At 34.7% G+C, this 25,987-nt stretch overlaps 1 long non-coding RNA gene across 1 annotated transcript in view; it reads right to left on the minus strand.

Moving 5' to 3' along the window:
• The window catches only part of LOC120889265 (uncharacterized), a 218,286-nt gene that overhangs the window by 10,818 nt on the left and 181,481 nt on the right, over window positions 1-25,987 (minus strand). The window lies entirely within an intron of this gene.

Raw genomic sequence — 25,987 nt, forward strand, 5'->3', positions numbered from 1 at the left:
TTTATTCCGAGTTCATTGATTATTTTTATTATGATAGGGTGTTGGTGCTTACCAAATACTTTACCTGCATTTATGGAAATGAACATGTGATTTTCTTTTATTTTTCTATGCATTTTATGTATTACATTAATTGACTTTCTAATGTTAAACCAAATTTGCAATCCTGGGATAAGTTCAACATGCTCATGGTGTATAATTCTTTTTATATGTTGATGCATTTTGTTTGTTAATATTTTACTTAAGGATTTTCATGTCCATATTCATAAAATATTAGTTTGTGGTTCTCTTTTCTTATGATGTTGCTATAGTATGGATTTGAATGTTCTACAAAGGCCCATATTAAAGTCTTGATCCCCAAGGAGGGGGTCTCAGGAGGTTATGGAATGTTTAAGAGATGGGGCCTTAAAGGGAGGTTTTTAGAAGATTTGGGCAAGGTCCCTGAAGAATACTATGGGGCTCCACATCCTTTCTAGTTATCTCTTTTGCTCCCTGGCCATGAAATGAGCAGTTTTGCTCTACCACAATCTCCCACAATGAGGTGCTACTTTGCTACAGGTCCAAAACAATGGGGCCAAGCAATCATTGAGTGGAACCTTCAACACCATGGGCCAAAATAAACCTTTTCTCTTTGTAGGTTGATTATCTCAAGTATTTGTTATATCGATGGAAAGCTAACACAGATTTTTTTTTTTTTTTTGGTTTTGCTATCATAGTAATACCAGCTTCATTAAATTAATTGGGAATTTTCCCAAATATTTCTATTTTTGGAAGAGTTCATAAAGAATTAGTATTAATTCTTTAAATGTTTGAAAGAATTCAGCAGTAAAGCCATCCAGGCTTGGGTTGTTCTTTGTTGCTAGTTTAAATATAATTTTATCTACAATATATCTCAATTATGTAAAGATATTAATCTATAACATGTTATGGAAAAAAAGAAGAAAAATAAGTGAATCTGCTACTAGCATTTTAACTAATTAACTAATTAATTAATTTTTTTGGTACCAGGAATTGAATACAGGGGTGTTTAATCACTGAGCCATGAATCTAGACCATTTTTTTTTACTTTTTAAAATATTTTTTAGTTGTTGATGGGCTTTTATTTTCACTTATTTGTATGTGGTGCTGAGAATCGAACCCAGTGCCTCATGCATGATAGGCAAACATGCTACTGCTGAGCCACAACTCCAGCCCGATTCTAGACATTTTATATTTTATTCTGAGACAGTCTTTCTAAGTTGCATAGGTCCTTGCTGAATTGTAGGGGCTAATTTTGATCTTGCAATCCTGCTGCCTCAGCCTCTTGAGCCACTGAGACTGTAGGCAGGTTTCACCGTGCCCAGCTGCCACCAGTATTTTAACAGCTAACTTCAGGTAATTTTTATACCTTTTAAAATGTTTATTTTTCCATGGCTAATATGCAATAAATTTATGATTAAATGTTTTGAATGATTAAAATTGATATGATATAAATTGCTCATTTTCTGATTCTATTTTCAGATACTAAAAGTGTGACATACAGGTTATTAGTTCCTTCAATTACAAACATCAAGCTAGCTAGTGTATTCAAGACATTATTCTAGGAAGTGAAGAAATAGAAGATAAATAAAACAAACAATTCTTAAGGAGGTTAAATTTATTAGAGGTTATGGTTATTTAACTTCAATGTAAGAAAGACATCTTTCTATTAGTGTGTAGAATTTGGTGGCAAAGATCACATCTGTAGCCCTCAAATGTAAGCTTGATCCTAATAATTTTTTCTCTGAAATATTTATTGGTTCTTTATCAAAACTTCCCTGACCTGTCTTATTTGCTAATTTTTACAAAGTTATTTTAGCCCTATTACTTTGCAATAGATGCCCAAACAACTGACAGATGATCCTCCTCACATGAAGAGTAGAAAATCTAGGTACCAGTCACAGCCCTGTCAAGTTAAGTACTCTGCCATGGAGTAAGCAATGAAGCTATAAAAATGCCACAATAAGCTGAAATATAATGCAAAATAAATGAACATTATCATTTATAAAATATGCCTAGATAGTGGGACAAAGGTTTTAAAATGGTATAAAAATCAAGTTTAAAAAGTACTGGGCATCAAATTTGAAAATAACAACTGCCTTATTTAAACAGTGTTGCTTGCTTAAAAAAAAAATTAAACATGGTTAGTAGTTCCTAAGAAAGAGTTGATTCAATTATTCTGTAGAAATGTAAGATGTTATAGTTCTATAATGAAAATTACTATTACTTTTTGAAGAAGAAGCAATGACATTTTTTTAATCAGAGCAGTAATGCAAAGGTTGTCATTTCATTGGTTCAGTGAGAAGAAACAAACAGGAAATAGAATTGATGAATTCTTGATAAAAGTTTCACTAGATTCTGTGTTATAGAAGATAGCAAAAGTAACTGATTACTATTATTTCCATAAAGTCAAAAAATGATATACAAATACAAAACAACTTAAGTGGCCTTGTTATGCCTGCATTTATTTTTAATCTATAAAAGAAAATGGTATATATTTTGAGTGTGTTTTGGTTCCTCTTAAAGATCACCAGAAAGCCTCTAACAACTACTTAAATATAAGCAAAGGTTCTTTTGTTTCTGGAGCCTGCATTCTTTGAATCCATTTCTATGATTTCAGTCCTCGATCAGGAGCCCCAGGTTTCTGAACTACACAGGAGCTGAAAGAAACTATGGGGGAAAGAAAAGAAGCATACTGAAAGCCAGGATATGGATCACTAGGCAATGCTGAGCTGACGTGGATCTGGGGCAAGCAGTCTGGACCTCTCAGAATACACACTGAGCCCAGATCGGCTGAATTCAAGCTCCCGTTCGCCTGCTTCCCGCAGACAAACAGCTATGACTCAGCACTAATCCATCCGGTTGAAACAACCGATCAGCCCTTCTGATTCTACGGAGGTAAATGCCAACCGAGCCTTCATAGGTAGTGGCCACAGGTTTGAAACGGGGCTTGGGAGAGACAATAAGGTCCCACCCGTTGCATTGGTCACCTGGAAAAGGGAAACAAACTGTCGCCATTTGCAAGAGATACCACCATGGCAGAGAACTGACGTCACCGGACTGCGGCGGAGGAGATAACTTCATTGAAACCTGCGGCTACAGGTGTGTAACCCCCTAGCCTTCCCTCTCCACACATCAGGGAAACCTTAAGGGCCCCTCCCAGCTCTCCCGTGAGCGCGATAGCCAGACCGAGGGAATCAGACATGGCGCGGGACCCTCGGCTCAGAACTCCCTGCTACCGCTCCCACCAGTGCTGACAACTGAGGTCTCTTGCACCAGCTACCGGGGGCCAGAGGGCAAGTAAAATTCGCTGAGGATTCTAAGCCCCAAGCTCTACAAATTTAGGGTCTGAGGGAATGGCAAACAGGGAGAGTGTGCCCAGTCGTTCATGAAAACAGGGCTCCCGGGAGCAGCAGACCTGGCGTGTAGCCAGTATTGTGGTGAGCATAACCGGTGAGAGGGGTCTGGCTAGAGGAAAAGTGGGGAATTGACTAGACACAAGAGGAGGCCCTAGGCACTCAGGATTGGAGACTCGCCCACGCTGGGAGGACAAGCTGCTGCACAGTGATTGGTTCCCGCGTATTGACAGGAGAAGCTTGGCCTGATGGGCACAGCTCCACCTACTGGAAGAGAAGTTAATCAAACTCTAAGACTGCATTTGTTAGTTGTTTTTTTTTTTCTTTTTTTTTGATTTGGGTTTTTTCTTTCATTTTCATTTTTCTTTCTTGTTGTTTTTTTAATTTTTTTCAGTTTTTTAAAATTTTTTTCTTCTAATTTTAATTTTTATTTTTTTAATATTGTTATTTTTAAAATTTTTTTTTCTTTTTTTATTTCCTACTTTTTTCTTCTTTTGTCTTTTCAGTTCATTTCAATTTTCTTATTCCCCCTTCCTTGAATTCTACCTGCTTACTCTCATTCTCTTTAGTGACTTCTTCCCTTCCCTTCTAATACCTTTCCTCCCAAGCATCAAATAAATTTATAGGAGTAAACAATAACTCAGCAGTCAAACAGAACAAGAAGTAACATGAGCAGCTTGAAAAAGCAAGGAAGAAAAGGAGTACAAACAATGCAGGACAGCCTAAATATTCAGGAGGACCTACAGTCATCAGAAAAATGGTCATATAAAGAACTCAAGGAACACCTTAGACAGATGGAATGGAACCTTAAAGAGGATACGAGATAGCAAATTCAAGCAGCAAAAGAACACATTGAGAATGTATTACACAAACAGATAAAAGAAGAAGTTAAGCACCTTTATCAGGAGATAGAGATTATAAAAAATAATCAAACAATAATTCTAGAAATGAAGGAAACAATAAACCAAATTAAAAACTCAATTGAGAGTATCACTAACAGAGTGGAGCAAGTAGAAGCCAGAATGTCAGACAATGAAGACAAAATATATCATCTTGAAAAGAGTCTAGCCAACTCAGAAAGACTGGTAAAAAATCACGAGAAAAACATCCAAGAGTTATGGGAAAACATAAAAAAAACCAAACTTATGAGTCATCGGGATAGAATAAGGTACAGAGATTCAAACCAAGGGAATGAGTAACCTACTGAATGAAATAATTACAGAAAACTTTCCAGAAATAAAAAAGGAAACAGATATACAAATTGAAGATGCATACAGGACACCGAGCACACAAAATCACAGTAGACCAACGCCAAGACACATTGTTATGAAGATAGCCAATATACAGAACAAAGAGAAAATATTAAAAGCTACAAGAGAAAGGAGGCAGATTACATTTAGGGGTAAACCAATAAGGTTAACAACGGATTTTTCATCACAGATGCTGAAAGCAAGAAGGTCATGGAACAATGTTTATCAAACACTGAAAGACAATGGATGCCAACCAAGAATTCTGTATCCAGCAAAATTAAGCTTCAGGTATGACAACGAAATAAAAATCTTTCATGATAAACAAAAGTTAAAAGAATTTGCAGCAAGACAACCAGCATTGCAAAGCATTTTGAGCAAAACACTACACGAGGAAGACATGAAAAACAATAACCAAAACCATCAGTGGGAAGTGACTCGGTAAAGACAGAGGGTGAGAGGAAAGATAATCATGGAGAAACAAAGTAATTTTTTTTTTAAAAAAAGGATAAATAATCAAACATGGCTGGAAGTACAAACCACATATCAATAGTAACTCTAAATGTTAATGGCTTAAACTCTCCAATAAAGCGACATAGGCTGGTATCATGGATTAAAAAAACAAATCTAACAATATGCTGCCTCCAGGAGACACATCTGACTGGAAAAGACATACACAGGCTGAAGGTGAAAGGATGGGAAAAAATATACCACGCACACGGTCCTCGTAAGAAAGCAGGGGTGGCCATCCTCATATCGAATAAAATCGACTTCAAGACTAAGTTAATCAAAAGGGATAAGGAAGGACATTATATACTGTTAAAAGAACGATTCACCAACAAGATATAGCAATTATCAATATTTATTCACCAAATAATGGTGCTGCGACATTCATAAAAAAAATTCTTCTCAAGTTCAAGAATCAAATAGACCACAACACAATAATTATGGGTGACTTCAACACACCTCTCTCACCATTGGACAGATCCTCCAAACAAAAGTTGAATCAAGAAACTATAGAACTCAATACCACAATCAATAACCTAGACTTAACTGACATATATAGAATATATCAACCATCATCAAATGGATATACTTTTTTCTCAGCAGCACATGGATCCTTCTCAAAAATAGACCATATATTATGCCATAGGGCAACCCTCAGTAAATATAAAGGGGTGGAGATAATACCATGCATTTTATCTGATCATAATGGAATGAAACTGGAAATCAATGATAAAAGAAGGAAGGAAAAATCCTACATCACATGGAAAATGAACAATATATTACTGAATGATCAATGGGTTATAGAAGACATAAAGGAGGAAATAAAAAAATTCTTAGAGATAAATGAAAATACAGACACAACATATCAGAATCTATGGGACACAATGAAAGCAGTTTTAAGAGGGAAATTCATCGCCTGGAGGTCATTCCTCAAAAAAAGAAAAAACCAACAAATAAATGAGCTCACACTTCATCTCAAAGCCCTAGAAAAGAAAGAGCAAAACAAAAGCAAATATAGCAGAAGGCAAGAAATAATTAAAATCAGAGCAGAAATCAATGAAATTGAAACAAAAGAAACTACTGAAAAAATTAACAAAACTAAAAGTTGGTTCTTCGAAAAAATAAATAAGATCGACAGACCTTTAGCCATGCTAACGAAGAGAAGAGAGAGAACTCAAATTACTAACATACGGGATGAAAAAGGCAATATCACAACAGATGCTACAGAAATACAGAGGACAATTAGAAATTATTTTGAAAACCTATATTCCAATAAAATAGAAGATAGTGAAGACATCGATAAATTTCTTAAGTCATATGATTTGCCCAGACTGAGTCAGGAGGATACACACAATTTGAACAGACCAATATCAATATCAATGGAAGCAATCAAAAGACTACCAACCAAGAAAAGCCCAGGACCGGATGGGTATACAGCGGAGTTTTACAAAACCTTTAAAGAAGAATTAATACCAATAATTTTCAAGTTATTTCAGGAAATAGAAAAAGAGGGAGCTCTTCCAAATTCATTCTATGAGGCCAACATAACCCTGATTCCTAAACCAGAAAAAGACACCTCAAAGAAAGAAAACTACAGACCAATATCTCTAATGAACCTAGATGCAAAAATCCTCAATAAAATTCTGGCGAATCGAATATAAAAACACATAAAAAAAATTGTGCACCATGATCAAGTAGGATTCATCCCTGGGATACAAGGATGGTTCAATATACAGAAATCAATAAATGTTATTCACCACATCAATAGACTTAAAGTTAAGAACCATATGATAATCTCGATAGACACAGAGAAAGCACAGCATCCCTTTATGTTCAAAACATTAGAAAAACTAGGGATAACAGGAACTTACCTTGACATTGTAAAAGCTATCTATGCTAAGCCTCAGGCTAGCATCATCCTGAATGGAGAAAAGTTGAAGGCATTCCCTCTAAAATCTGGAACAAGACAGGGATGCCCTCTCTCACCACTTCTATTTAATTTAGTCCTTGAAATACTAGCCAGAGCAATTAGACAGACAAAAGAAATTAAAGGCATAAAAATAGGAAAAGAAGAACTTAAATTATCACTATTTGCGGACAACATGATTCAATACCTAGAAGACCCAAAAGGGTCTACAAAGAAACTACTAAAACTAATAAATGAATTCAGCAAAGTGGCAGGATATAAAATCAACACGCATAAATCAAAGGCATTTCTGTATATTAGCGACAAAACTTCTGAAACGGAAATGGGGAAAACCACTCCATTTACAATATCCTCAAAAAAAAATAAAATACTTGGGAATCAACCTAACAAAAGAGGTGAAAGATTTATACAATGAAAACTACAGAACCCTAAAGAGAGAATTGGAAGAAGATCTTAGAAGATTGAAAAATATACCCTGTTCATGGATAGGCAGAACTAACATTATCAAAATGGCGATATTACCAAAAGTTCTCTATAGGTTTAATGCAATGCCAATCAAAATCCCAACGGCATTTCTTGTAGAAATAGATAAAGCAATCATGAAATTCATATGTAAAAATAAAAGACCCAGAATAGCAAAAGCAATTCTAAGCAGGAAGTGTGAATCAGGCGGTATAGTGATACCAGATCTCAAACTATATTACAGAGCAATAGTGACAAAAACAGCATGGTACTGGTACCAAAACAGGCAGGTGGACCAATGGTATAGAATAGAGGACACAGAAACCAATCCACAAAATTACAACTATCTTATATTCGATAAAGGTGCTAAAAGCATGCAATGGAGGAAGGATAGCATCTTCAACAAATGGTGTTGGGAAAACTGGAAATCCATATGCAACAAAATGAAACTGAATCCCTTTCTCTCACCATGCACAAAAGTTAACTCAAAATGAATCAAGGAGCTTGATATCAAATCAGAGACTCTGCGTCTGACAGAAGAAAAAGTTGGCTCCGATCTACATATTGTGGGGTTGGGCTCCAAATTCCTTAATAGGACACCCATAGCACAAGAATTAATAACAAGAATCAACAAATGGGAGTTACTTAAACTGAAAAGTTTTTTCTCAGCAAGAGAAACAATAAGAGAGGTAAATAGGAAGCCTACATCATGGGAACAAATTTTTACTCCTCACACTTCAGATAGAGCCCTAATATCCAGAGTATACAAAGAACTCAAAAAATTAGACAATAAGATAACAAATAACCCAATCAACAAATGGGCCAAGGACCTGAACAGACACTTCTCAGAGGAGGATATACAATCAATCAACAAGTACATGATAAAATGCTCATCATCTCTAGCAGTCAGAGAAATACAAATCAAAACTACCCTAAGATACCATCTCACTCCAATAAGATTGGCTGCCATTATGAAGTCAAACAACAACAAGTGCTGGGGAGGATGTGGAGAAAAGGGTACACTTGTACATTGCTCGTGGGACTGCAAATTGGTACGGCCAATTTGGAAAGCAGTATGGAGATTCCTGGGAAAGTTGGGAATGGAACCACCATTTGACCCAGCTATTGCCCTTCTTGGACTATTCCCTGAAGACCTTAAAAGAGCATGCTACAGGCTTACTGCCACATCGATGTTCGTAGCAGCACAATTCACAATAGCTAGACTGTGGAACCAACCCAGATGCCCTACAATAGATGAATGGATAAAAAAAAATGTGGCATTTATACACCATGGAATATTACGCAGCATTAAAAAATGACAAAATCATGGAATTTGCAGGGAAATGGATGGCACTAGAGCAGATTATGCTTAGTGAAGCTAGCCAATCCCTAAAAAACAAATACCAATTGTCTTCTTTGATATAATGAGAGCAACTATGAACAGAGCAGGGAGGAAGAGCAGGAAGAAAAGATTAACATTAAACAGAGACATGAGATGGGAGGGAAAGGGAGAGAAAAGGGAAATTGCATGGAAATGAAGGGAGACCCTCATTGCTATACAAAATTACATATAAGAGGCTGTGAGGGGAATGGGAAAATAAACAAGGAGAGAAATGAATTACAGTAGATGGGGTAGAGAGAGAAGATGTGAGGGAAGGGGAGGGGGGATAGTAGGGGATAGGAAAGGTAGCAGAATACAACAGTTACTAATAGGGCATTATGTAAAATTGTGGATGTGTAACCGACGTGATTCTGCAATCTGCATTTGGGGTAAAATTGGGAGTTCATAACCCACTTCAATCTAATGTATGAAATATGATATGTCAAGAGCTTTGTAATGTTGTGAACAACCAATAAAAAATAAATAAATAAATAAATATAAGCAAAGTGAGTCCTGTTTAAGCCATATAGCTTAAATTTGTTTTACTTTTGAAAAACAAATATTTTTTTTTAGAAATTCTCCTTTCTTATCCCTAATCTCATTTTAACTTTCAATTACAAAACTTCCAATTAACATTTGAAGACAAATCAGAAATAAATGCCAGGTAAAATTGGAAAATGAGACCATGCTGATCTTCCTGCCCCTCATATTCTTTATGTACAATTCTTCTCCCTTTAATGGTTACTACTGACCAGCCCATATGCACAATTCCCTCATATGAGCTCTTGACTTTCCATGACCTTTCTAGAAGCATTTTTTTTCTCTGAAATATTTATTAATTACTTACCAAAACTTCCCTGACTTTTCTTATTTGCTTACAGTTGACATCTAGGAGAATGTGTCTGACAACTTTACACGTTATAACCTTGAAGGATGAGAGTTTAATGTGCCTCACTTCTATGAGTGTGCTCTTACTTTAAACTGGAGCTATCTTGAGACCCCATTTAGCATACAAGATATGTAGCTGGCTTAGAGAACAGATCTTATCCCAAAACTAAAAAAAAAATACTATGTATATGATTCCTTGTCTGTCCACGTTCCAGGATGGTTGTTGGTAATAAAAAGCATAAGCAAAATTGCATAATTCTTTTTACTGTTCTTCTGCTGAGTTTATATAGAGGAATCATACTGAAAAATAACGCTATTACTTAACCAAATGACCAAAAACAAAAGACATGTTTTATTCATATTTTATGGAGATGATATTTTACTTATTCACAATTATAAATAAATGCTATAAAGGGACTTTCTTTCTATAGTTCTAACTCTTGTGATAACACAAGAAAAAACATAAGATAATTATATATATATATATATATAAAATTTTCAGAGGTGGACTTGAGAAGTAGAATGTGCTCTTAATTACCTTAACTATCATAATTTGGGTGTTAAGGGACTTGTTATAAGAGTATTCTTATTCCTTTGAAAAGAGATCTAAAATGAAACACTTTAAGTTCCAAGATGATAAATTGGCTCTGTTCAACAAATAGATGCCAAAAGAACAAACTTATGCCCCTTTTATGTAAGTTCAGTGTTTACTTATTCACTAACAATTATTTATTAAGCCTGTTTCAGATACTGTTCGAGACACTAAGAGCCATAACAGTGAAGAATAAAGACTATCTACAAACTCATCTCACAAACTCCAGACAAGTCACTCAGCTCTTTTTAGTTAAAAAAAAAAGACAGTCCATTTAAATCCTCAAGGAAAAGAATCTCTGAAAAGATGTTTTTTCTCTTCAGATGAGCTGCACTGGAATGGCACATGGGTGTATGTCTGTGTGCTATATATAAATGTGGGGAATAAATTTCTAGAAGCTTTCTTTCTTTTTACTGCTCTAATCTTGGAAACAAGGGTCTGAGAAACTGAACTGGAAAGACAAGAGAAGTCTCCCTTTTCATCTGTAGAATATAATTATCAATATACTTTTCATTCTTTATAAGACTCATCTTAGGGCAAAATATTCAATTTATCTTCAAAAATTATAAACAAGCTACTCCATTAGATTTTTTAAAAATATTTTATTTCATTATATATTGATATGTATTAACTGTACATAATAATGAGGTTCAGTGTAATATTTCAGCACGTGCATACACATGTAGTAATCAAATCCATCCTTACTTTATCCACACTTCCCACCAAACCCTTCTCAATCTCTAGTGATCTATATTCTATCCCATTAGATTTAAGTACAGATGATAAGTAATTAGGAAGGTAGAAAGATATAATACAGAGGCAAACACACCCAAATGTTTTTATACCTAGATATATATTCTATCTATCTGATGGACTTTAAAAAATGCCCTTTGTTAAAATGGTGTGTATATATAGTCTCTTCCCTTCTTTGGTCTATTTGAACCATACAGATTTTTTTGCCTTTATTTATTTATTGGTACCTTTCATTTAAAATGCTCAGAAAACTGTAAGAGGAAAGATTTAAATTGCACATATGGGTCTATAATCTTAACAGGAAGTTATCTGGGTTATGTGACCATGGCTAAGGGAAACAGAACTGGGTAATTACTCCCTGAATATGACATGACACCAGACTAGTTGAAAATTTAGATATAGACAAAATATATCAAACACTAGTTATTTGTTGTAAAATTTTCCTCATTAAATCCAGTTCAATAGCCCCATGTATATGTATAGTTTAGAAAGTGTTCTCCTCTCCCATTTTTTATAGATAGATACTAACTTATTTCCACTACTTATTTGTTCAGCTAGACAGCTGATTTCAATCCAAAACCATTTTTGAGATCTGGGGTCTAAATATCAAGGTCAATCCCAGAAAACATGAAGAAAGTGAAGGAAAATAAAATTATGGACACAGAAGTACACAAAGACCTTGAAGTGAAAATGAGAAAAGAAATTAAGAAATTGTAAACAATTTCAGTGTATTTGGTTGGGAATGTAGGGAAACTGCTCTATTTTGGTGTCCTGCTGATGTTGCCAAAATGCACATAGGCCATGATAGTCAATTTGAACTGTCATTTGTCCTGTGGCGCTGATCTATGGGAGCCACAGAGATCCAGTCAAGTTCGTGTAGTAAGAGACGGCGTGAATCCCGGAGGAGACGGGGTATCTGAAGAGATCTGAGGTGGGCTTTGAATTGGGAGGGGAGAGATAGGGTCCGAGGAAGCGGGCAAAGAGTAGTGAGACCGAAACTGAAGCCCAGGGCACCTTTAATAGCTCAAAAAGTCCATGCTTTGAAATACCTGAAGACCAGAGAGGTACCCTCAGAATGGTCAAGGCTAACATCCATTCATGAGTATTGTTTCGGACAGTCCTGTATTTAAATGAATGTTCTAGTTTAATTGCCACCACCACGTTAGTTGGTTACTGGATTTACTCCCATTTTACAGATGAGAAACTGAAGCATTAGGTCAAATCGCTTGTCCAATGTCATACATCCAATACGTGACAGACTCGCTGACTGACGCACCTTAGTTCTCCTTAGTTTTTAGAGGGGGTTTTCAAAATACTTTTACATCCATTGAATCTTCATGTCTCAGTTTTGATACAGCTAATAAATGATTGGAAAGGGACTAGAATCCAAAAAAAAAAAAAGCCCAAACAAAATAAAAAATAAAAATAAAAAAGGGCTGGGGATTTGGCTCAGTGGGTAAGCACTGCTGGATTCAATTCCTAGGGCCAAACAAACAAAAAATAAAAATGCAAATACTCAGGCTGGGGTTATGGTTCAGTGGCAGAGCACTTGCCCAGTACATGTGAGGCACTGGGTTCAATCCTCAGCACCACATAAAAATATATAAACAAAATAAAAAATATTGTATCTATCTATAACTAAAAAATTAAAAAAACAAAGACTCAAACCCCATATAAATATAAAAACATTTTGAACCTAAAAATGTTACAGGTAAATGAAATAGGTATTATTACAGCTACAACATAAACTTAGAAACTTGTGAAATTTTGTGTTCTTTTAAAATGCTTCTGGGGAAAAGTTTGTAATTCCTTTAAAAAAATCTATTCTGAAGAGGAAATATTAAAGTCTCAAAAGACAAACATGCCCTTTATACATCAACTGTTAATGCACAAGAATGGATAAGATGGGTTGTAAAGTAAGAATGGTTGGCCTGCATGAAAGTGACATTGCAAAAGTCATCTATGACCCACATTCCCTTGTGCTAAAATACATTGCATTCAGGTATACACCACAGGAGAGCCACTTGTTCTCTCATCCATAAATGGCAAAAAGCCCTAGAAAAAGATTATTAATGGACTGGGTGCTTCCGTTACTTTTTTTTTTCACTGAAGATAGGCACAGGAAAAACAAAGCAGAGTGATTTTTGTTTCTAAGGAATGTAAATTGCCATTAGTAAATTTACGATGTAATCTCAAAAATCTTCCACCACTATCTCTTAACAGGGGACATATACAACATTCCAAGACTTAAGTTACCTGAACTTCGATTTCACTGAGGCATTTAAAAACCTTTATATGATATGTTTACCTAGAATTCATAAAACTTTTTGTAGTTCATCTCTTGCAAATAGAGAATCATGTATCTATTATATTTTTGGTCCTTTGCCATCCTAAGTCTACATGCAATTTAACTTTTCTTGGCCAGAGTTATATAAACCTTTAGTTTTCACACAGCACCTCTTGGCCTCCTTGGCACTGCATATAACAAAATCTAAAGAAAGGCATGCTGAGATAGGACATATAGAAAGAGCTTTGAAAATGACACCTGAATTCCAAGGAAAACCCCATGGGATTACTGTAGATCTTCAAGCCTAATACAGTTTTGGATGCCCCAATCTGTAGAAGAGATAGAAGTAATTTTAAGCTACCAACTGATAGCTGTTATAGACCTTATATCTAGCTTAGCTTGTCCATTTTCCTTTTTTCACTTTCCTCATATTTCCATCAAGAAAGCAGGAAAAATGATCAAGAAGACCACTTTCATCTCTGTGCTTCCAGGTTAGGTTTGCATTCTGGTCAGATGGATGATTATTTAATACTTTAAGATGTTGGGGTAAATTACCTGCATTAAATGATTTTTGAGCCTCAGTAATGGCTAGTCACTGCTCCTCATTGTTATGATTTTTAGAAGTATACACTGACATACAAGGATAGTTTTTAATCCTCCACTAAACTGGATCCATAGTCACAATTACTAAAGTCATTCAGGCCAAAAATGTGCTTTTGCCTGAATTACCAAAGCGATTACACCTATCCCTAGAGTGGCTACTGATTGAAAAGTATAAGGACCTGACTGCAGCAAAGCTCTGGATTTCTTTGTCTGCATTTTCTTCCAGGATGTGTGTTCACAGTTTTTATAAAACGAAGAAAACATACAGATACTAGAACTTCCAGTGTTGTGAGAACAAAAGAGGGTTTATTTGCAAATTAGGAATAACATAAGCTGTGAGGATAATGGAGAGAGGAGAGTAAGGACTTAGAAGAATTGTTATCTTATTTAACCCCTGGGAAACTGTGTGACATTGTACTCTACTGTGAAATATACTGCTCTGTTGGGGGAAAAATAGATAATCCACAGGGAGGAGAGGGGGGGGGAAAGTTTGTATTATTAACAGTTTAAATGCATCATGGTCTCTGTTTAAATACAATTTTGATGAATTGTTCTTAAAAATGGTATTGATCTAGGTAATCAATCTTGGAGCTTTTGTCAAAAAGGATTTTTTCACCAAAACTACAGTATCGATTACTTGCATCAGAGCAGAGTTTAAAAAAGGAGAAACGCATTCAAGTCAAAGCTATTGCTGATGCCCCTGAAAATTCTAGAGTTGCACATCGACCCCCATTAAAAAAAAAAAAAAACAGATTTCAGGAGCAGTCACTAGTGGGTTTTTGCTCCATCCCCTATCTGTCCCCTGACAACTATTGTAAATCTTGTAGCTTCATGCTATCTACCCTCACTTTAACAGGCCAGGCTGCAGTAACTGAGCTCTAGCCTTGCAAAACAAAGGTGAGAACAACAAACTTACAAAGATGTTTAATGGTTAAAATAAAGGTCTCACCAGCCAACCCCAGGATCAATAAAGATAAACTGGCAATCTAAGTGAAGTCTTGCAGTTTTGAAATCTTGAGTGATTCCTATATTAGCGTAAAATCCCAGAAAAGCAGAGAGAACACTTAAATCCTGCACGCTATATTCAGTCATTTGAAAGATTTAGTTGGCAGGTTAAGAATGAATTTAGCAATCATGATGGGCCTGTATTTTTGACATTCAGGTATTGCAAGTTCTCAACATATATGTCTTAGAATGAGTGCAAAAGTATACCACCAGCAATAAAAAGATTATTGCTATTTATATTAATAAGTCAACTCACTACCCTAATATTAGTAAGACAAGTACATGTAGGAGCTTAGGCCATAGTGGAGGTTCCAGAAAGTAGGGCTTGATTTAGATAACCCTAATCAGTCATCTGGAAGGAGAAGCTACTTGGACCAGAGAAGTGATACCCTAATTAGGATCACCTTCCAGTCCCAAGTCATGTAATGGGCGTAGCACCAGCATTGCCAATCAATGCCTTCTCTAGGCTCCAAAAGTCTATCACATACTCAGGAATCTTAGCCAAAATATCAAGTCCAAAAATAATGAATTCAAAGAACAAGTAAGTTAATAACCTCAAATTGCTATATCATGATAGAAATCAAATGGCATAAAAAACATTCAAGTAAGAATTGTACTTTGACCTTGTTTTTTTTTTTTTAAAAAAAAAGAGACAAGTAATATTAAACTTCATACAGAAAGCATGTTGAGTAAATGGTTAGATATTTTGGGCTAGACCACAAAAAGAGGTTGTAAAGCAAGATGAATTAAAATGTCATTCTAAAACTATTTCATGATGAACAGAATACTACACTAAGCCAAGAAATAATAGTATTTGGAATGGAGCAAAGAGTAACTTTACACTGGTATAATATGGCAACCACTACCCTCTCTAGGTGACCAAGGTTATCATCTGTGACAAGTCATGTTGACTGCATGTACCCTGCTATGACGTGTAATGAGAATGGCACTTCACCTCTGTGGTTCTCCTCCCTACAGCCTTGAACTGCAGTCTGACCCTGAAAAAAACATCAGGAAAAGAAATTGAGAGGATGTTCCACAAAATATCTGACCAGTACTCCTTGAAATGTTATCAAAAACAAGGAAGTTTGTCACAGCCCAAAGGAGGCCAAGAAGACTTGACAAGTAAATGTAATAGAAAAAAAGACTTAGGGAAAAACTAGTGAAAACTGAATAAACAGTGGAGTTTAGTTAATAATAATATGAAGGTTTCGGTTCTTTACTTGTTACCAATGTACCATAGAACTATTAATAATAGGGGATATTCCATATTGTGTATTTGGGAACTCTATACTATTTCTTAAACTTTTCTGCAAATCTACTATTCTAAACTTTTTTAAGTTTATTAAAAATCAAAAATGAATCTGTCTAAAAATTTAGCTATGAAATATTTAACTTAAAAACTTTCCATATAACTGCTTCTGAATCAAAACCTGTTTGAAGTAGAATCTTTATAGTTATCGCTTATCTTAACTCTATGGTGTAGAATCCAGATTGTAATCAGATACCAGAATTCACTGCTTGGCTATTTTGTAACTCTATTGACTGATCACCTTTATAAACATAAGTTTATCTTAAAACAACTGTCTGAATCTCTCAATCATGGTTTACACCAATGTGCATGTGTGTGTGTGTGTGTGTGTGTGTGTGTGTGGTGTTATATTACAAATAGTGTGTTATATAAAATAATTATATGTGCATATATGATTCTAATAAATTTATTAATTTATATATAGATAGATAGCAGATTTTCTACCATAGATACAAATTTTTTCAGAGATTTTCTTGGATTATAGATGAATGCAACTAGGAGCTATAGTTCAAACAAACCAAAATAGAAAAACAATCCAGGTAAATTATCTCTTAAGTGTAGAAAAATCAACTCTTTCTGCTTCTTACTCATTGCTTTAGAATAATTCAATGGGGAGCTGAAAGATTTCTCTGTTGTGAGATTTCAGAACATTTATTAATAATCTTCAGAAAGCAAAATCAGAAGTGGGCAATGCAATAAATTATTTGGCATATATTTTAGTTACCATTTTAAGGACTACGCATATTGCTCTGTTAATATAAAACCAAACTTAGGTGTCTGTTTCTTGTTTTCTATTGCCATAGGTTATCGTTTCTGAACTTAAAACTATTTGAGGAAAATAGTTTTCCATATATATTCTTTTAAAAATATTTAAGTGTTCACAAAATTCTCTAAGATTGCTGGATTTCTTACGTCCTAATGTAAGAAAACTACAACAAACAATGCAATGAAGTAAGTAAAAATATACTTCCAATATGAACTAACTCACAATCTCCATGTCATTAAATATGACAGACATGATGGTTAAGTAACATTAATAATCTTCATAGTAGCGCAATATCATAATAATCTTGTAATACTCAGATTATTAGAATTTTTAACTACTTTTGAAATAGTTCCTAATTCATCTTTCACCTGAGAACTGCAATTCCAAAATCAGTTGTTCAGTTTGCCAAATATTGAGCAATACACACAAATTAAAGATACATCATGTATGTATATTGAACTTCAAAAGTATTGTTATTATTTTTAATGCCAACTAATCTACTCATAGGTAAAAGTACTTTTAAGCTTCTGGGTCTTTGAATTTCATCAAAATTTTTCATTGCACATTTCAAGTTGCACAAAGAAACACTCTGGAATATGGATGTTGCATTTCTATAAACTACTATTTTGCTACTATAATATAGAACAAACTTGAAATATTTTGAGATGTATTTTAAAACAGCCCAGAGACTTTTCAAGAATCCCATGTAACTGAAATCAGAGTGTGTCTGTGTATGTGTGTGTGTAATTCAAATAGGTAATAAAAATGTGATCGAAATTACCTGATGTTATAATCAAAGTTTTGTTTGGTATTTTTAAGCATTTTATTCATATTAGAATTGTCCTTTACATTTCTAGGGTTAAAAGCTCAAATGCATGGAGAGAAGTGATGGAAACTGAAACAATATATCTATACACAAAAATAGAAATACAATTCAGTATGCTAAAAAAATTACCCATGACTAATTCCAGAATTTCTGGGAATTCATTTCAATGATTAAATTAGTTAGAGTAACTAATATTTAGTTAATGTTTCTATGATGGTCATGTCATATTTTATTATCTATTTTTGTAACAATTTGATTTGTGGTATTTACATTTGTGGGTTTAACATGTTTTATAACTGACATTTTATTTGATTTTTAATTGTTTATAAAACTATAATTTACAAACCACAAAACTATCCATTTTACATGTATAATTTGGTGATTCTAGTAAGTTGACTCTTATACATTTATTACAGTCCAATTTGACAACATTTGAGTCATCTCAAAAAGATTCCTCATGCGCATCTATAGTCACTCCATGTTCCCGCCTCTAATCCCATACAACCATGATTCTATTTTGTCTCTATAGGCATTTTCTGTAAATGGAATCATACAATATGAGATCTTTTGCATCTGAATTCTTGTACTTTACTGAATTTTTTTTATTCATCCATGTAGTCTATATCACTATTTTGTTCTTTTATATATCATCATATGAATAGATCATGTATTTTATACGTTCACAACTTGATAAGACATTTTATTTTTTTCTGCTTTTGAGCTATTATGAATAATGCTGCTATATACATTAATATACTAGTCTTTATGTAGACAAAAGTTTTCATGTCTCTTGGGTAGATACCTAGGAGTGGATTTGCTGTCATATTACATATAGGAGTGGATTTGCTATGTCAAATGCATACAGTACTCAACTTTTTAAAAACATACACACTATTTTCCAATGATTTGGAAAAGTGGCTTGCCATTTTGCATTCATCCATTATTTCTTCCCATCTTCACCAATTCTTATAACTTTTTAAAAAATTATTATTGTTGTAGTCGTTTAAGTGAGTTTGAAGTAGTATATTATTGCAGTTTTAGTTTGCCTTTCTCTAGTGACTAATGATGTTGTACATCTTTTTATGTGTATATTGACCATTCTGTAACTTCTTTACTGAAATTTCTATTTAAATGTTTTCCCTATTTTTTAAAATTGGGTTATTTTTTATTGAGTTGTAAATAGTTGTTATATATTCTGGATGTAAGTCTAAAACTGCATATTACATGATTTTAAAATGTTCCCTCTCAATTTGTAGCTTTTCATTTTCTAAATGATGTCCTTTGAAATGCAAACATTTTTAATTTTGATAAAATCTAATGTATAATTTTTTTTGTTTTGTAACTTTGCATTTGGTGTCATATATTGAAATAAAGGACTCTTCATTCAAATTCTCCTTCATATTTCCAGCTCATTCATATGTGGTGGCAAAAATACAAGAAATATATTGCATCGTATGGGAGAAATCAACTGAATATGGTGAATATGTACTTTAATTATTTTCTGAATCTTTCCCTGAATGACTATATTTACATTTAAAATGGAGATTATGTTTATATGTCTATAAACATATCTATGTAAATTCATTAAAATGTTCTATTCATCCTTGTAACCACAAATCTAGTGCAGTGGCTGACATACCAGAGGGTTCAGAAATGTATATTTGTTTATATCTCAAAAGGACTAAAAATTTCAACCTCTTCTCTTGCCATGGGTTGCCATGCAGAAGTTACTCCAGCTAACCCACTGTTGCTATTAGAGCAAATTTAAGGGTTTTTGTACACTGTTCACCTAATGCTGGCTAAATCCTTGAATACATTGAATTTTTAGAAGTTTTACATTTTTCTTTAAGCTCAGACTCTGACAAGACTAGCAATGGGATACTAAAACTTGAATAAATTATACATTATCATCTACAGAGAGAATGTACTAATAACTCAAATATTAAATTGCTGGATAAAAAATGAAGTAGTCCTGATTACCAGAGATTGTAAAATTTAAAAACAAACCACCACCAACATCCGTAACAAGCCCCCCCCCCCCAAAAAAAAAACCTCTGTAGTTGACTGCAGACAGAAGGGTCCACATTGGTGGAAGAATAATGTGGACATTGGTGGATAGAAAAAAAAGAACTGCCAAATAAGGATTATTGCTCTCTACCTTCATAAAAGTACAAGGAATGACATTGTTCAGAATTCTTAACATCTTATGTTTGCATGAATGCATGAACAGATAAAGCCAAGAGCAACTGGATGACCATCAATCCTACATGTTTAGATTGTTTCCTCAATTAATGCAAGTGATACTTTCAGATAGGAGTGAAGGATTGTCAAAAGACACAGCAAAAAGCTTAAAGTCAGTTTATAACTGCTCACCAATTCATCATATTATATTTCTCATTAAGAGACATTTACTGTTTATCTTCATATTTGTGTTTTGATCAAGAAGACATTGGGTTAAGTTTGTATTTCTTTTTTTTGGGGGGGTGTACCTGGGATTGAACTCAGGGGCACTCAACTAGTAAGCCACATCCCCAACCATATATATATAGTATTTTGTTTAGAGACTGGGTCTCAGTGACTTTTGTTGAGGGCGGCTTTGAACTCATGATCCTCCTGTCTCAGCTTCCTGAGCCACTGGGATTACAGGCGTGCACCACCAGATGCAGCTTAAATTTGTATTTACACAGATTTCTCCAGTTCAAGATGTACCTCAAATCTCTCTTGTCTTTGTCTCTAACTCAAGTGTTTCACTGCAGCATCATTAACCTTCCTTTGTCCATGTTTGTCAGACTATTCTCAATCCCCCCTCAGTTGCTCTGTTGGTATTGATTATATTCTTAAATCCTTTCTGCATGTCCTATGCACTTCACACAAACTTTTGCAATTCTCTGACTTTGCAACTTTGCTTTTCGTGATCAGCTTTCATTTTATGTGTGGGTTAGAATTAGAAAAGGATCAGACTCAGAATGCAAAGATTGTATATTTTGATTTTTAAACATGTGCTCCCTTATAAAATTTGGAACTATATACTCATAACATAATCACAACTGAAATTATTGGTCAGCACATTTCTCCCCTGAGGAGATATGTGAAAATTGTTAATGAGGGGGAAAAAAAGCACCACATTCTCTCAGTACTTTTATTTTTTTATATGGAAGAGCCAGAGTCCATGAATATTTAAATACACATTTCTTTGACCCAGAAAAAATAACAAAAGAAGTTCACATTAAATGGTATATGAATAAAGTAATCAGACATTCTTTTGAAGTCCTCAGTAAGCATTATATGCACTGACTTCCTGATACTGTATAAGTTGATTTCATATATTTAGTCATACTTATATTTGGACAGCAATAATGTCCAACTCTAATTTGCATGATTCATAGGAAAACATATGTATCTTTATGACTTTTACAAATTATATGCATATGCAATATAGATTCCATTAATTCAAGAAAAATCTGACCAAAGACCCACTCCAAAGTAACTACTATAAAGAAAAAAATGAGATGGCAAGTAGATATTTTTCCCTCTAACAAGAAAGTTAAATTTACAAAATAAATTAATAATAATGCATACAAAACATCAAAATAGTCTGCAACCATTAAGAAATTTAATTCAACTTAATTTTTAATTCTATGCCCAATGTAGTACATTCAGCCAGACCACTATTTGGATATACTCAAAATTAGTAAAGAATAGTTTATCCCTACATGATCACTTTCAACCTACTTCTAAAAAAATTAAAAAAAAATAAAATCTCCAATTTTAGAATGTGTAATTTTATCTATTCATCCACAGAGTACTGCCAATTCAGGACACTGGCTAATCCAGGAGGTGAGGAAGGAAAATGAGAAACACAATGGATCATGCACTATTGTTTCAATATTCTTCATGTTATACACACATGCTTGAAAAAAGGATTCCTATTCTTTCAGTGGTAGATCCTACCCCAAAGAGCAACTGAGTATCCCCTGAAGTACATAACATAATCCTGTTAAGAGAACATATCAAAAATCCTGTTAAGAGGACTGTGGATAGAGGGCATTATAGTAGTCTTTTTTTTACACAGCATATTGTTCAGTGCACTGTAAAGGAAAAGAATGAGTCTTCCTCTCTACTAATTCTTTTCTCCCCCAACTTTTTAAAAAATATTTATTTTATTTATATGTGGTGCTGAGGATCGAACCCAGGGCTTCACACATGGTAGGCGAGCCCTCTACCTCTGAGCCCCAACTCCAGCCCTCTCCCCCAAATTTTAAATACAATCTGAGCTTGGTAAAATTGAGCTACCTATTTTCAGCAGCATTCTTAACAGAAATGCATGTTTTAATACCTGCACATGTCTTGCCAGGCAGTCTTGAAAGGGGAAGATTTGTCTTCCTACAACTGTGCAGCGGGGCACATTTGCCTTCTTTTACAGAGGGCCAAGAGGGGTTTTTAAATGACTCTCATCTAGGCAGAAGTCCAGCAGCCAGATTCAGCGGCTAAAAACTTTTGATGTCAAATTAATTTTTAGTCTCTGTCCAATGTACTACATTCAGTTAGATCACTATTTGGATACACTCAAAGTTAGTAGAGAACAGTATTTCCTAAATGATCATTTTTCAAACTATCTGCTAGCACTCTCAACTTAATTTAAGTAATGGGCCCTGGCAGTTTCTGTGGAAAATGAAGAGGAAAAGGAGTAAGGAAAATCTCATTTTATCAAACAACCAACTAGACCAAGTATGTCAAACACATGCATTTTCATTTCACTAAAGAGAACGGGTTCAACAGAGCATTAAAGAACATATTACCACAGAGACAGCTCTATGCCAGCATATCAAATCAGGATACATCCAGGTTACTTTTCTGATTTATGGGTCTCACAGCATCCTTCTGCCAAGGTTGAGTCCCATGATAAGAAAGGCAGATTAATTCTAAAGGCATATGTCATCCTTTATCTTATCCCCCATTCTCCAACAATTATGAATGAGATACCAATGTCCAAGGGACAATCAAATTAAGAGCTTGAATATTGCAGGCATAATCTAGATCATGGTAAAACAAACCCAAATCAGGTATCCCAAGTTCCTCAAAATACAAAAATTGTGATAGCCTGCATGTACTGAAGCACTTAGTCCCCCATTCCCCAGCAACAGAAAATTCTTATTTTATGCCCCTAGCTTCTGTGCCTTTTGTCCTTTGATTTACACTGTTTGTTTTCTACAGGCATTTCACATTTGTAAAATACCTTTGGTAACTGTCTGGGAGCCTAACATCCATTCACTCATTTATTCATTTCTCAGTGAAGAAATCTCCAGTGACTTCAATTCAAATCTCCAATATATGTGTTTTGATTTAATAAGGAATAAGAATAAATTACTAGTCAGAATTATTGTTAATGTATTGTTCCACAAGGAAAGCTAACATTAGGAATCTAATGACAATATTTTAATACCAAAATATATTAATTGTGGCACAATTGCTATAGAAAACTAAACAGCACAGATTTTAATTTCTTCAGTCTTTCAGACATTACATTGAAAAGGAGTTATTTCAAAATATTTTAAACAGCTAAAGATCAGTGTGTGTTTGTGTGTGTGTGTGGGGGGAGAACTTCAGCAAGCATAATTATTTTCATTAGGGGACCAAAAGCAGACATTCTCTTTTTAAAAATGTTCCTTTTTACTACCTCAAAAGTAATTACAGTAATAATGTGTTGTCTTTCATGTACCAAGATAACACTAATGACCCAAGATCAGTAGGTTAAGTGCTTTAAATTGTGTATCCAGAATGGAGGATAGTTTTTTCACTGATTCATTGACATGTTCAGACTCAGTAGCCCCTTGTGACCTAGAGTACACATGTGCAAGGCCTAGGACTGGGCGAAGGGGCACAACCTGTAAGCCACATATGGCAGAAAACTAACTAGTCCACACAGAGGTCAAAATTGCAATGTCAGCCATGGCCTAACTAGGTAAACAGCCACAGGTAAATAACAAGTCATTCAGGTACATCATTAATCTATAAACTTGCAGAGAGTAGATAATTCCACTAAGATTTTCACTCTAGTAAAAGCAGCCATCGAATGGAGATCTGACTACTCTGTGGTTGTCTCAGTTGGTTTAGAAATGACACAGAAAAAAATCAAACTTGCAGCCTCTTTTCATAGACTTGTACTAACTTAGGAAAGATAATCACCTCTCCCAAATTGTAGCAGATTGGCATTCAGGAAGTAATCTGCAACTGACTAATTCTCCCAAAGGACAATAAGACCAAGCATTAAAAAAAAAAATGTGGCCTTCAGAACTCAGAACTCCAGTATTTAGTTTCAATAAGCATTTAGTAAGTTCCTTTTAAGAAGATGTTATGTATTGGCCTGGGGTTGTGGCTCAGCGGTAAAACACTTGCCTAGCACATGTGAGGCCCAGGGTTTGATCCTCAGCACCACATAAAAATAAAGAAATAAAATAAAGGTATCATGTCCAACTACAACTAAAAAGACATATATTAAAAAATATGTTATGAATTATAACAAATGTGGAGACCTTTAAGTTAGGTATGGATCAGTGTGTAAGAAGCTTGCTGACCAGTGCCGGAGGGAAGACACAGACAAGTACCTTGATGAAAACTTGATGAACAGGTATAGAATGGATGTCACAGGTTCACAAAATAGAGGCTCTTCAAGGAAACAAGTTAGGGAGATGGAATATAGGAAAGGGATGGATGAAGACAAAACAAAGGTATCTGGGGAAAAATAATCAGAATGAACAAAAGCACAAGGATACGGATGAACATCGAAAATGAGGAGGCAGCTGGGCTTCAAATTGTTTATAAATTGAAGTATAAGGGATTATTTTGCTAAAGGTTTTAGTTTTACCCTTATGAAACAACTCATTTTCCCTATGGTTTAACTTCATCAACAGTTGTCACTTTTTAATTTTTAAAATTTTCACAAAACATATATTTTTATTATCGCACTCTTTGTACCATGTATGGGACAATTATGTTTATTAAATCAAAAATAAAAGATAATATTTGATAGAATGAAACATCTAGATTTCTTCATTTAAAATTTAAAAGTAATTTAACTGTAGACATCATCAGGGATACTAGACATCTGTAACAAGCCTCTAAAAAACTACAGTTTTTATTAGAAATCTCTCTCTCTCTCTCTCTCTCTCTCTCTCTCTCTCTCTCTCTCTCTCTTTTTATTTGGTGCTGGAGTTTGAACCAATGGGCACTCTATCAATAAGCTACATCTCCAGCCTTATTCATTTATTTATTGTGATTCTGTGGATTAAACCCAGGGGTGCTCTACCACTGAGCTACAACCTCAGGTCTTTTTGTTTTTTAGACATGGTCTTACTAATTTGCTGAGTATGGCCTTGAACTTGCAATCCTCCTGCCTCAGCCTGTCCAATTGCTGGGATTATAGGTGTGCACCACCACCACATTGGGTGAAAAATCTCTTCTTGCTGCGACTGGCACCCCTAAAAGCTAAGTAGGTTCTGGAGCTGATTCACTATACTGGTCACTGGACCCAAGAAAAAGTTGCACATGGTCTGCTAAATGATAGAAGATGAAATGACTAAACCTCCAGCACTGCTTTATACCACGTAAACAGGACGTCATAACACGGATTACTGATTCTAACAGATTGCAGGTATCCTGGAAGAAAGGAAGCATTTTTTCTTTTTTTTTTTAATAACCCTCTGTGATCCGTGAAGATATAATATGTTATTAGCTGTCATTTTTAAGGTTTCCTAGGAAAACTATAGACAAGAAATAAATAAATTCTGTGGAAATTTGGGATCCCTACAATTTTTTTGTGGATAATAAGTTTAATATTTTTTTCAACAGCTACTTCCTAAATGGCATTCTTTGTGGCCAAAGTGATCCATAGTCTCTCATTTGCATATTCATAGGCCAGTTTTCAGTCTCTTTACCTCAGGCAATATTTTCCAGTCCACATAGGATTGTGGAACTTGCCCTGAAGCTGGTGAAGGAATCATCTGCCAGAACTTCTGCTCAGTGAGCCCAGCATGGGAGGCTGCAATATTGTCCACCACAAA

The sequence above is a fragment of the Ictidomys tridecemlineatus genome, chromosome X, assembly GCF_052094955.1.
Source record: "Ictidomys tridecemlineatus isolate mIctTri1 chromosome X, mIctTri1.hap1, whole genome shotgun sequence".
NCBI classification, from domain to species: domain Eukaryota; kingdom Metazoa; phylum Chordata; class Mammalia; order Rodentia; family Sciuridae; genus Ictidomys; species Ictidomys tridecemlineatus.